The sequence below is a fragment of the Propithecus coquereli genome, unplaced genomic scaffold (genome assembly GCF_000956105.1).
Source record: "Propithecus coquereli isolate 6110/MARCELLA unplaced genomic scaffold, Pcoq_1.0 Scaffold116, whole genome shotgun sequence".
NCBI classification, from domain to species: domain Eukaryota; kingdom Metazoa; phylum Chordata; class Mammalia; order Primates; family Indriidae; genus Propithecus; species Propithecus coquereli.
Window position 1 is genome coordinate 622,274 of NW_012135636.1, and position 14,135 is coordinate 636,408.

At 42.6% G+C, this 14,135-nt stretch overlaps 1 pseudogene; it reads right to left on the bottom strand.

Annotated features, from left to right (window-relative positions):
• Window positions 1–4,795: 4,795 nt before the first annotated feature.
• Window positions 4,796–5,458, bottom strand: LOC105821254 (annotated as a pseudogene).
• Window positions 5,459–14,135: the final 8,677 nt, after the last annotated feature.

Genomic DNA, 14,135 nt, shown 5'->3' on the forward strand with positions numbered 1-14,135 from the left:
AAGAGGGGGCAGTCACTTCTCTTTAGACTATAATAGTTTCTTCTTCATTCTATAATTCCTTTTCCAAATTGGCTCCACATTTTGTGAGCACTATTAATTACATTATTCAGTATAAGAACTTCATAAAGTATACAAATTTTTTTCATTTAATCAAGTTTGACTTAGTTTAACAAAGTGATTAAGTTTTCATTGTTGCCTTTCTCTTTTACCTACTTGCTAGCCAGCTTACACCTTACTGGCCCTTGATTTCAGCTGAAAATATTCATGTCTGTACCCCTTTATGACAGTTCTTTCCTTACCCATACATACTATATGACATAATATTCAAGAGCAGGCAGAACTAATCTGTGGCGATAAAAACCAGAATAGTAATTGCCTGAGGAAGGGGCAGTGAGAGAACTTTCCACGAGTGATGGAAAGTTCTATATATTGATGTGGGTAATGAATGGAAGCATAGGAATATGTGTACATTAGTTAAAATTCATCACACTAAATATTTAAAATTGACGCATTTACATTTATGACAATAAACCTCAAAAAAGTACGTTAACATAAAAAAAGATAATTATTTACATAAACAATGATTCATTTACATAAAACTGTATAATGTATAGAAATAGGCTGTGTATTATGCACAGAGAGACAATTCAGGAAAATCCAAGGAGGGACTGTTTGATCTTCTGACCCGTTTGCCAGATTCAGCGTTACTATACACCTACACAAAAGAGCTCTCCAAGAAAATGTTTGATAAACTGAGAGCATTAAAAGATACTGAGAATCAGAAACCTCTCATAAATCCAATCTGCTTATTTTCTTTTTTTTTTTTGAGACCAGAGTCTCACTGTGTTGCCCGGGCTAGAGTGCCATGGCGTCATCCTAGCTCACAGCAACCTCAAACTCCTGGGCTCAAGCGATCCTACTGCCTCAGCCTCCTGAGTAGCTGGGACTACAGGCATGCGCCACCATGCCCGGCTAATTTTTTCTATATATTTTTAGTTGTCCAATTAATTTCTTTCTAATTTTAGTAGAGACGGGGTCTCGCTCTTGCTCAGGCTGGTTTTGAACTTCTCACCCCGCGTTATCCTCCCGCCTCGGCCTCCCAGAGAGCTAGGATTACAGGCGTGAGCCACCGCGCCTGGCGCAATCTGCTTATTTTCTAAATTTCCTGAACTACATACTTAGAAAACTGTGCACTAAGCAAGCTAAACTTTTTTAAGGAACTATACTAGTTTTAAGAAAAAAAAAATTTTAAGTAGAAAAAAGCATTTATTAAGCTCATCTAAAAGCTTAATGCAAATTCCCAAGAAGGAGCACACATAGAGATGGGGGCAGATACAAGAAGAATCCTAGAACTTCAGAGCAGGAATAAACCTTGACGAACATAAAGATCAAGAGTCACATTTTCGAGATAAGGAACAGATCCAGAAAGATGACAAGGTTTCCCTGAGTCCCACAGCTAGTTAGTGCAAACATTTCAGCTGTAAGCCGCCTCTTCTGATTCCCAAATATTGTCTCTGGACACTGATTTAGGCTAGAGTAATTCATAAAAACTCAGACTGAATGGTAGCACATACCATATTTAGATTTAGAAACTTTGTTGTTAGCCACATAAGACAAAGGGGGAAAAGAGTGAGAGGAGGGGAACAATGGAGTACTTCTTTAAGGGCCCAAGTATCCCGAATGGCTCACCAGTGTAGAACGTTGTGGAAATTACATTTTTAAAAAACTCTTTAATACCATTCAGAAACAAAGCCCTAACTTCTGTTTGAGATAAATTGAATGCATCTGTCCTCTGTCCAGGGGTGGGACCCATTCTAGGGCTGCTCAGACTAAGATGCACTGCCACAGTGACCTTGGGGAGTGCAGGGATTCTTTGAAGGAAAGCAGCTGGTACCAAACACTTAGGCTGCCGTTTGTGTTCTGATCACTTGAGTGAAACAAAAGCTACCTGTCAAGCAAGGACCAGGACACAATGAAAAGAAGTCATTGTTTAAAAAGCTATGTTCTGGGCTGACCTCAGTGTCTCATGCCTGTAATCCTAGCACTCTGGGAGGCTGCCGCAGGATTGCTTAGTCCAGGAGTTTGAGGTTGCAGTGAGCTGTGATGACGCCACTGCACGCTAGCCAGGGCAACAGAGTGAGACCTCATCTCAAAAAAGAAAAAAAAAATGTTCTGGATTGTTAGTGTCTTTAAAGTCAGTTATGAATAATGAAGCTTTGGAAGGGCATTGACTCTGCCACTTGAAAGTATTTCTAAAGTACTTCGTGCTTCCCTCTGGCATGCTCCTGAATTTAAACTATCTTTTCCTCCTGCTGTTCTCAGACTCAGTAAAGAGAAAATCTCAAGGGAAAAGCCCGAGTTGATTCTCTAGGGCTCTCTTGGGACCACCTCATCTGAGGTGGCTTGTTCTTCATATGAAATTGATTTTTCTCTTCAAGTTTGCACTTAAATATAATTACTGTTTCCTTGGTCCTCTAGCAGATTTATCACTTTATTTTAACTGTCTTAAGGTACTATAAAATGTCTGATATATATTCAACATTAGATCTCTTCTTCCCTGATAGCTTCATTCTAAAGCAAGAATGGAAAGGAAAGGTGCTCTTGTCTCTTATATTTTCTTTCATCCCACTATTTTCTTTGGCTTCCTCTAGGTAGATATCTGAACGGCACTCCCTATGTTTACACAGCATAGACCAAGCAGACTGCTTGTCATTGGCTGGCACAGGACAGGGAAAAGCTGGTTTTCCTTTTTCATCCTCCTAAGTGCCTTTTACTAACTTCCTTTCTTATTCTTGCTCCCCTCCTGCTTCCTGTAGCTACTGGGCTATATAAATGCCTCATTTCCCTATTCCTCATTCTCTCATGTAATTTCCACCTAGGGTGCCATATAGGCACCTGAATTCTGCTCCATCACAGTCAGTCTTATCTTCATTTGCTAAAAATCAAAATTATCAAGGCAGTCAGGTGCAAAGCTAAATGGAGTCCAGATCTGGTAACTTGCCCATCCTTTATCAATTCAGAATTCAGCGTGAAAAATGTGTAAGGGAGCCCTGATGGAAATGACAGGGAGTATGGGAACACAGACCACGGTGATGAAATGATGGTATTTAGATGTGAGCATTCTTTTAAGGCTGGAACTAAAGCAGATAGAATTCTCAGTAATGGGGACAAGGTAGCTGCTAAAGCCTCCTGTTGCCCACACGCAAGGAGTAGGGCTTCCAGATAAAATATAGGACTCCCAGTTAAATGTGAATTTTAGATAAATAACAAATAATGTTTAGTCTAAGTATATCCCAAGTATTGCAGGAACATACTTATACTAAAAATATTCATTGTCTATCCAAAATTCACATTTAACTGGACATCCTGTATTTTAATTTGTTAAGTCTGGCAACCCTAGGTGGAAACTACATGAGAGAATGAGGAGTAGGGAAATGAGGCATCTGTATAGCCCAGTAGCTAGGGGAAGCAGGAGGGGAGCGAGAATAAGAAAGGAAATTAGTAAAAGGCACTTAGGAGGATGAAAAAGGAAAACCAGCTTTTCCCTGCCCTGTCCCAGCCTATGACAAGCAGTCTGCTTTGTCTATGCTGTGTAAACATAGGGAGTGCCATTCAGATATCTACCTAGAGGAAGCCAAAGAAAATAGTGGGATGAAAGAAAATATAAGAGACAAGAGCACAGATGAGCAAATACAATAAATTTGAGAAATAATCTCTAATTTTCTTTCCTCATCTCCATTTTATGCTGTTTCATAATTCCCTGAAGCACTCTCTACCCAAGTTTGTTCTTTGCTGGCAGTATTTGATCTGACCAGTGCTTCCAGAGACTCTACTACATACACAACTTGCTTTCAAGTGGGAATTGAAATAAACAGGAAGACAATTATCTAGTCACCAATAGCAGCTAAAAATAGTTTGTTTTGCTACTAAAGTGCCCTTACGAGTATATGCTTATCAATGAATTGAGTTACTAAGATAATCATGATAACGTGTTATAAATAGCAGTGACATATGAAGATTTTTTGTAACTTCTGACAAGAAATTTGGTGTAGAAGATTAATTTCAACCACGTTAAAATGACTACCCAATCATCTCTTTGGTGCTATTTAAAAGCCAGCCCAAGAAACAAATATTTGAGAAATCATTGGTAGGGGCTTTAATTTCTAATATGTTAGACATTCATTTTAATGAGTTAAGATCAGATTGTCTCATCACTCTCAGCTGGACTAGAACATTATTTGGTTCACATCTGTAAAAGAGGTTTCTTGTGCTTTCTATGACTGCATCAGAACAGAGAATGTCAGTGTCCTGAGGGTGCCAATGGAATTCCCTGACAGTTCTGTCTGTGGCTCTGCTGGAGCAGTGTCCTAGGCTGGGAGAATGGGATGAAGCCTCCACCTGTTGAAATAGATTTCTTTGGAGATGGCTACAGCAGGTCTTCGGAAAAGTAAGTCCCTTGCTCCGATTTGTTGCTTAAGTTGTACTGTATTACTAATTCTTTGAAATAAATCATTCTTATATTTTCTTCCTCTTTTCAATGACCTTGCCCTAGAATCCAAAGCTACATTTTTTCTATCCTCTATTCCATAGGTGAGCAATGTATTGCTATTAAGTTTTCATACATACATATGCCTATTTTTCTGTACATATATACCCACTTTTTTAAAAAGTATCATTCTCTATAAACTCTCTTGTAACATTTTTTTTTCACCTGACAGAGAATGAAAACTTTTCCTTGTTCTTATAGTCTTTTTTTTTTTTTTTTTTTTTTTAAGGAATAAAGTCTGTGTTGGGCTCAGACCAGGAATCCATGGGTCTTGAGGATCTCTGTGTATTTGTCAGTTTTCTTCTCCACATTCTTTTCGGCCTGTTTCCGTAGACTCATGAGCTGTTTTTTCTTCCAGTAGTGGATCTTGGCCTTCTCCTTCCTCTTCTCCAGGGTGTCTGTCATTGCCTGGTACTTCCAGCCAGTCTCGTGAGCCAGGCGCCCCAGGTAGGCAAATTTTCTTATAGGCTTCAGACGCACAACCTTGAGGGCAGCAGGAACCACCACCCACTTTTTCTTGTCATAGGGTGGTGGCATCCCATCAAACACCTTGAGACAGTCCAGAGCAGCCTGGCCTCGCTTGGTCCTATAGGGCAGCATGCCCTCCACAATCTGCCAGAAAATATGGCTGGGGGCCTGGAAATGGTAGGGACCACAGGACGGGTTGGTGTTCATCTCCTTGCGAAGGAAGGCCAGGTACTTTAACTTGTTTCTGTAGAAATTGCCAGAAATGTTGATGCCCTTACAGTGCACAACCACCACCTTTCACCCCAGTAGTACCTGTTTGGCCACGATGGCCACCAGGCAGCCCAGGTGGTGGCCTCTGCCTGCCCCTCCACCATCTTCAGGAGCCAGCGCCTGGGAAATGTTCTTATAGTCTTCTGCTACTTCTTCCTCATGTATTCTAATCATAATGATGTAAATTCATAAGAAGGAGCAGCCAGCTTAAGCTAGGGCTTTGCTGTATTCCATAAAATACTACTTGCATAGCTGTAAACTCACAAACTTCTGCTTAAAGCTTGCTTGTGTTCAGAAGGAAATTTGTGTTCCAGGAAGCTGTCATCCTGATAATAGCGTTGGCTCAAATTAAGGGTCACATCCTTTGGCACCTAGTCTTTTTCTGGCAGGAGTGATCAAATCCTTGATGAAATGGGTCTTTTCCAAGTCAAGGCCTCTGATCTCCAACTCCTAAAGAAATAAACTCTGGTCAGACCATGTTATTGAAAAGAAAGTCTAAGGAGGAATGGCTGCTTTACACAGATAAAAAGCTTTTTATTTTTTTAAAGCAAATCATGTGATTCTTTTTGTTCATTAACACACCAACGGAAGTTTATGTGAGGAAATCAGTACTGAACAGTTTGTGCTTTATAAATGCCAACAGAATATATTTTTCTCCCACTGCCACTGCCAGTGTCACCAGAGATTTCAACTTCATACGCATTCTTATCTCGTTGTTTCTTAACTCTGGTCTCATGCTTTGTGTTTATAAGAGAGATAGGGTCTCACTATATTGCCCAGGCTGGAGTACAGTGGTTATTCACAGGTGCAGTCGTAGCACACCACAGCCTCCAACTCCTGGGCTCAAGCGATCCTCCTGCCTCAGCCTCCAGAGTAGCTGGGACTATAGGCACCCACCACCATGCCTAGCTGGTCTTGTAATTTTTATCCCCCTGTGAGATGACCAACCTGGACATTTTTGAATACTTAAAACAGCTTTAGTTTCAGGATTTAAAACTTTCAAGTTCCTCATTTTGACCACAACCTCCTTACCTGCCTCACTCCTTCAACCCAACCACCAGTTCCTTGAGCTGTTCCTAGGCCTGTCCCTTCCTCACCAAGGAGGGCTCTATTGCCTGTCCCCATCTGGCTCACTTGCCTTCCTCCCCACCCTACCTCTCAGAGCATTCATATGAGGAATGGCTTCCATAGTAGTGCACATTCTTTCATTCTTTTTTACCCCCTGTTGTGTCTATCTTTTTCAATTCCAAAACTAATTTTGAGTAGCCACAGACCATTCCATTTTCTCAGTATTGCTAGAAAAACTATACCGTTGGAACTTCACTCCCATTTGAAGGTCTTTTCTTATATCTTACATTGAATTCTCACTAATTTCCTGAAAGAGCTCTCCCAACCTTTGCAATCTTAACTTGAAAAACAGCTAATCTCCTGGAACCTCCACTTCCTTTTGTGTTAAGTGGGGAGGGTAGGCCACAGCAGTACTTCTCAAACTTTAATGGGCATAGAACCACCTGGGGATCCCACTTAAAATGCCATTTCTGATTCAGGTCCGGCGTGCCTGGGCATGCCAATGCTAAGACCTTAATTTGAGTAGGAAGGGTCTCAATGGGAGCTCCATGATTATTTTAAAAAATAGTAATAAAACAACACTTGTGATTCTAAGTCCTGAGTCATAACCTCACCATTCTCACTCTTAGGAGAGACTTAACCAGAAACTAAAAGCCATCTTTATGAGCCTCTTCAGCAATGTTTGCCCTTTCCAATAACTTTCCTATCCTGAATCTTTTCTCCTTTTTCCTTCCTGAGTTACTTTTTCTACCTGCATCCATACTGTCCCTTTTTGCTTAGTTGGGATCTTCTTCTCTCAGTTAATCTCTTTCCACTGGCTTTTTCCCATCTACTTACAAATACCTTTAGGCTTCTGGCCTGACAAAACTGTACTTCCCCAGGGATAGTTTCACAGCAAACTTCTCAAAGGAAGGAGCCATCCCTACCCATAGTTTCTTTCCAATTCCACATTTGCAGCTGAGCATCTTCACCTGAATAGCCTTTGAACACTCGGACTCGACCACCTTGAATACAACTCACTCATTCATAATAGTGTTATTGATAATGTTAATAATAAAATTGGAAGTAACTAAATGTTCGAAACAAGGGAAGGAAGAAATAAATAAACAATTTTATTTTTTCCCTTTTTTTTGGAGACAGAGTCTTACTGTGTTGCCCGGGCTAGGGTGGCGTGGTATTAGCCTAGCTCATAGTAGCCTCAAACTCCTAGGCTCAAGCAATCCTACTGCCTCAGCCTACCGAGTAGCTGGGACTACAGGCATGCCACCATGCCTGGCTAATTTTTCTATTTTTGTAGAGACAGGGTCTCCTCAGGTTTGTCTCTAACTCCTGGCCTAAAGCATTCCTCGCTGATACTTGTAATCCTAATACTCTGGGAGGCCAAGGCAGGAAGATTGCTTGAGCTCAGGAGTTCAAGGCCAGCCTGAGCAACAGCGAGACCTCATCTCTACTAAAAATAGAAAAATTAGCCAGATGTGGTGCTAATTAGCCAGGTGTAGTCCCAGCGGCTCGGGAGGCCGAGGCAGGAGGATCGTTTAAGCCCCGGAGTTTGAAGTCGCAGTGAGCTATGATGACACCACTGCACTCTAGCCTGGGGGACATTGTGAGACTCTGTCTCAAGAAAAAAAAATGGGCCGGGCGCGGTGGCTCACGCCTGTAATCCTAGCACTCTGGGAGGCCGAGGCGGGTAGATTGCTCAAGGTCAGGAGTTTGAGACCAGCCTGAGCAAGAGCGAGACCCCATCTCTACTAAAAATAGAAAGAAATGATCTGGACAACTAAAAATATATATATAAAAAATTAGCCGGGCATGGTGGCACATGCCTGTAGTCTCAGCTACTCGGGAGGCTGAGGCAGGAGGATCGCTTGAGCCCAGCAGTTTGAGGTTGCTGTGAGCTAGGCTGAAGCCACGGCACTCTAACCCGGGCAACAGAGTGAGACTCTGTCTCAAAAAAAAAGAAAAAAAATGATACTTTGTGTGTTGGCATGGAATAAATGAAAAAGCAGCTACAAAATGGTATGTCTAGTATGATCCCATTTTTTTAATAGGAAGGAAGGAAAGAAGATACTTGGAGGAGAATGTCTGAAAGGAATAACAGTTTATTGATTTCAAAATGTTTAGTAGGTATCTCTCTGGGTTTTGGGATTATAGATGATTTTTACTTTCTCTTCATCTTCTGCACAGTCTGAAATTTTTACAATATGTATAATAGAGTATTAGACTGGAACTCTTCCTGCTTCAGTTTCTACTAAGGTACAAATACATTAGATTCCAAGATTCCCAGGTGAGTGTGAGGCAGACACCCATATGCAGAATTTGCAAAAAGAATGAAAAAGGATTTGCCTCATGAATCCTGACCCCCTCAGCCAGGCCAAAGATATAAAGGAATCAGAGGAAAGAGAATGATAAAGGTGTTTCTTTGGAGACAGCCATTTCCATGCTCTGGTTTTCTTGGGTGCCCTCTGACCCCAAGACTCCAGGAAAGATGTCTCAATATGAGGACTTGGGGCACCTTCTACAGTACAGAGCACACAGAGAGGTGGTGCCTGAGAAAGCTAAAGCCACTGTAGATGGGTCCTGCCTCTGCCTGGGAATCTAAAGGGTGACAGAGAAGGGTTGACCAGGGTCACTGGAATAGGAGCCAAAGAGGACTGCTGCCTTGAAATGGGACTGTACTGCGTGTTTCCTGAAGGCCATATAGGGACCAGACAGGTAGGGAGAGAGCTGCCTTGGAGTTGTCTTGGGTTGGAGGGGAGCTCTGGATGCCCAGGGGTTGAGGAAAGTGCTGCAAGTGGCCACCTAGAAATAAAGATATGGGCCCAGCAGAGAACCACTAAAGAGCCTAGAAAAGCGGCCAAGAGAGGAAGCATCAGCTTTAACCGTCTGCCAGGCTCACTAGAGAAACAAGCTTTAAACATCTGCTGGACCTAGACAGCATTAAGCCACCCACCCTCACCTCTCCTCCTCATCCTAACCTTCCACTGCTCATCATCTACCTTTGCTAGAGCAAAATAACAGTCAGCTAGTGGGGGAGGAATTGAGCCAGCAGTGATTAAAGAGGAAAGGCCATCCATACCCCCACCCCTTCTCTACTGGAGGCTTCAGTCTGAAGCCAACCTGAGCTGGTGGAGTAGAAATGATACAACACTGTTTGGAATTTTCATTGTTATAGAAGTGGATACTCTAATTTTGGAATTGTGTGTGCATTTGTTGAAGTGATCTTAATACTGTGTATTATCTAGGAGGAACAGAGAAGTAATGGGACCTGCCAGAGTTTTCACCTAAAGGGAGGAAAAATCAAAGGAAGAGTGGAGAAAAAAAATCAAGTCATATCACAATCTGTTCATTGCATTCAGAAGCTCTCTTAGGCCCCCTTTCATCATTTCTTACCCCAACAAAGGTAACCACTATCTAGTCTTCTAATGGTACAGATTCATTTTGTGTGTTTTACACTTTATATAAATGGAATCATTCAGGATGTGCTCTTTTGTATCTGGCTTCTTTCATTCAACATGTAAGGTTCACCCATATAGTTGCATGTAGTTGTATTTCATTCATTTCATTACTATATAATGTTCTATAGCATGAATTTACCACAATTTATCCATTCTACTGTTGATGGGCATTGGATAGCTTCCACTTTTTGCCTGTTACAAATAGTGGTGCTATGAATAATGTATTAATTTTTTTTTCAAGACAGGGTCTTTGCTCTGTCACTGGAGCTAGAATGCAGTGGCAGCATCATAGCTCATTGCAGCTTCAAACTCGTGGGTTCAAGTGATCCTTCTGCCTTAGCCTCCCAAGTAGCTGGGACTACAGGCATGCCACCATGCCTGGCTAATTTTTCTATTTTTGTAGAGACAGGGTCTCCTCAGGTTTGTCTCTAACTCCTGGCCTAAAGCATTCCTCCCACTCAGACCTCCCAAAGTGCTAGGGTTACAGGCGTGAGCCACCACTCCCAACCCAAAACATAATTGTAATCACGCCACTCTCCTTGCTCAAAAAAATTAAGTGTCTGGCCGGTCGCCGTGGCTTACGCCTGTAATCCTAGTACTTTGGGAGGCTAAGGCAGGAGGATTGCTTGAGGCCAGGAGTTTAAGACCAGCCTAAGCAAGAGCAAGACCCTGTCTCTACAAAAAAGTACAAAAATTAGCTGGGCATGGTGCTACCCGCCTGTAGTCCCAGGTACTAGGGAGGCTGAGGCAGGAGGATGGCTGGAGCCCAAGAGCTGGAGGTTGCAGTGAGCTGTGCTGATGCCACTGCACTCTAGCCTGGGTGACAGAGCAAAACCTTGTATAAAAAAAAAAAGTTAAATGTCTCCCCATTTCCTTCCAAGTAGAGCATAAATTCCTTAGCTTAGCATTCAGCCTCCTCTCTTCATTTGTACCCCAATCCAGAATATTTTGTGTCCTAGTCAAGCTAGCCCATTGCCTAGCTTACTCTAAGCACAGGCACTTTTTCCCTTCCTCTGCTTCTCTGTTCATGCCACTCTCACTCCATCTTGCACTGTGATACCTCCCACACTGCGCCTAACATCTAACCACCTGTTAGAATCTTCCCTGTCTTCCCAGGCTGAGCTTGGGTAGACTTCTTCCAGCAAGCAGTCTTAACATTCCTTCTGGCCCATCTGCATCTAAGGTCATTTCCTCATCGGCAGTGCTCTGTTACACTCTTTCTTATATATCACAAACTGCCTTGTGCTAGCTTTGCTTTCATTCATGTTTCATCTTCCCCACTGAATTCTGGTGGGAACCCCAATTAGTTCATCTGTGTGTCTCCCAGTGCAGCTAGCCCAGGTTCTTGCTCTTAGAAGTGGCTCAATAAATGTTGTTAAATTACTTTGGAGGCCGGGCGAGGTGGCTCACACCTGTAATCCTAGCACTCTAGGAGGCCAAGGCGGGAGCATAGCTTGAGCTCAGGAGTTGCAGACCAGCCTGAGCAAGAGCAAGACCTGGGTGTGGTGGTGCATGCCTATAGTCCCAGCTACTTGGGAGGCAGAGGCAGGAGGATCACTTGAGCCCAGAAGTTCGAGGTTGCTGTGAGCTAGGCTGACACCACAGCACTCTAGCCTGGGTAACAGAGCAAGACTCTGTCTCAAATAAATAAATAATAAATTACTTTGGAGAAGTTGTTTGAAAATGTCTTGTTGATTTTTACCTCTAATACCCACTTCTCCTTCAAGTGAATTCCCCTCTTGCTCCTTGGTATTTTGTGTGTGAGCTGGCTAAGCAGGAACTTAGTCTATGGTGTCTGATGCCACACTGATCCTCAAAAAAGAATGTTAACCTCTCAGTGCTACCCTCTATAATCATACCATATCTTAAGTGAATTAAAGATTTATCTATTAAGGATCTACTATGTACATGGCACTGTGGTAACTGGAATAAAACTTGGTATGCACTTGTAAGACATCATCCAAGGGTTTTTAATCTTTGGAATGTTTTAATGTCTAAATCTGCTGTCTGTGGTTGATTTTTGAAATTTGCCTTTGTTTCACCACTATGGATGAAATGCACTTTGGGTGAAGTGTGGGGATCCCAGCTGAGGGCCATGAAGTCATTTTAAAGCAAGTAGAATATAAAACTGGAGTACTATCTTGCTTTCCCATCAATAACTGTATTCTCAAAAACTAGTTCCTAACTTAGTGACTGAAATATTGGTTAAAATAATGAAAAACTTCATTTGTGTTCTCTCTCTCTCCCTCTCTCCAATTACCCCAAGAGAACTTGGTTCATTCTGAGCATTAGAGATGACTTAATTCTGTGGTAAGAAAATAGGAATTAGAGGAAGCCAATTAGGAAACCTCAAGGAAGAGGAAGTGTCTCTAGGCTAAAGGGAAGGCTGTTGAGTCTTATTTCCTCTCTGCTCTTGACTCACTCTCTCGGTGCCTGGCCAACCCCTGCACCTCCATTTCCCCACCTGATCAGGGGGGCGTGGAGAAAAGAGTACACAAAGTCTAAGATTCATAAAGATTCCAATATGGAGGGAAACACCATGGGTAGGAAAATCTCAGTGAACCGATTGATTCCTATCCCCCATCTACATTCACAGTGAGGCTACATGAGTGTGGACAGGGTAGATAAAAGAATTGGCTGCTTTCCAAATTAAGAGGACAGACTAAGTTTCACTTCTGAATAATAGCAGTGTACAGGGCAGGCCCATGCAGTATGTACTTGCTTTTATTCTTTACTAGGGATAGGTCAAAATGACCCAAAATCCAGGCCTTATTCACCCAAGCCCCTCCTTATACAAAGAGAAGCTGAGTTCAAGTCTACTCGCAGATAGCTTATTTTCACTGTAGTGGTTAATATATTTTACTCTATGCCTTTTTTTTTTTTTTTGAGACAGAGTCTCACTCTGTTGCCTGGGCTAGAGTGCCATGGCGTCATCCTCACTCACAGCAACCTCAAACTCCTGGGCTCAAGCGATCCTCCTGCCTCAGCCTCCTGAGTAGCTGGGACTACAGGCATGTGCCACCATGCCCGGCTAATTTTTTCAATTTTAGTAGAGACGGGGTCTCGCTCTTGCTCAGGCTGGTTTCGAGCTCCTGAGCTCAAACAATCCACCTGCGTTGGCCTCCCAGAGAGCTAGGATTACAGGCGTGAGCCACCGCGCCCGGCCTACTCTATGCCTTTAAAGTGAGTACTGCATGCTCACAGTGTTTGAAAAAAGAAGAAACTGAGGTCATGATCACCAGGTAGCCTGTGGCAAGGCTTCAGATTCAAACCCAGTGCGTCTGACACTCATGGCACAGCCTCACCATGATCAAAGCTCAGGACCTTCCCTTTCTCTTCCCCATCTTATTTTTCACTGGGACATTTGCTGTTCTCAAGCTGTGAAGAATTTCCTGTGTTATCATGCCTAAGGGGAAGTTGTGTGTTAAAACCACCAACGGTTAAGCCCAAGCCAGCTGGGGTCTTCCATTGCCTCTTCCAGTATTCTGGGGAGACCCATGAGAATTCTCAGTGTTTCTCAAAGTCCTTGGCTTCCAGAAACAAGAGATCAGCTGAGCATTGGGTCTTCATTTAAGAAGAGTTTGGAAAAACAAAAGAAACATCAAAAGTTTTAAGAGGATAATAGTGAAGTTGTTTTAGCTAAAAATCAAGGGTGAACTGAAAAGCTAAAGATTTTGGCTCTGTAGAAAGGTTAATGGATAATTGTATTTAAATGTCCTTTGGTTGAGCTGATACAAGTTAATTCCCTCTCAAACCAAAGGACAACATTTATCATTCTGGAGAATGGCTGAGAGAATCCAGGCATAGAATTATATTGACTGGTAAGGAAGAGAATGGCACAGAAGGGAAATAATGAGAGCTATGTGACTGCTATGTTGACAGAGACACTGTCTTGCACCCACCATTGGTGCTAGAGGGTGATGTTAGGAACATCCTACTCGATGTCCACACTAGATGTTATGGACAAGGGGCTGAGGAGTGTTGCTTTATTGGAATTTGGTCAGTTAAGGGGTTTGAAGGGCTAATGAGTAAAGCATGACCAATTTGCCTCGTGTAAGTCACAGAAGTCACACTGCATCCCACATTTGGTGCCCCATTTGTCCCTTCTTTACCCATAAATGATATAACTAGAATATAGAGAAATCGCCCTTTTCTCCTTCCCCAAGACTCATCCAAAATGACTGAGGTCCTTGGTAGCAACCATAGCTACTAGGGTGCAGGAAGAAATACAGGACTGAGATTGGTCTGAGAAAAAAAACAAAAGAATGTGCCAGGCTGGATGGCTCACACCTGTAATCCCAGCACTTTGGGAGGCCAAGGCAGGAGGA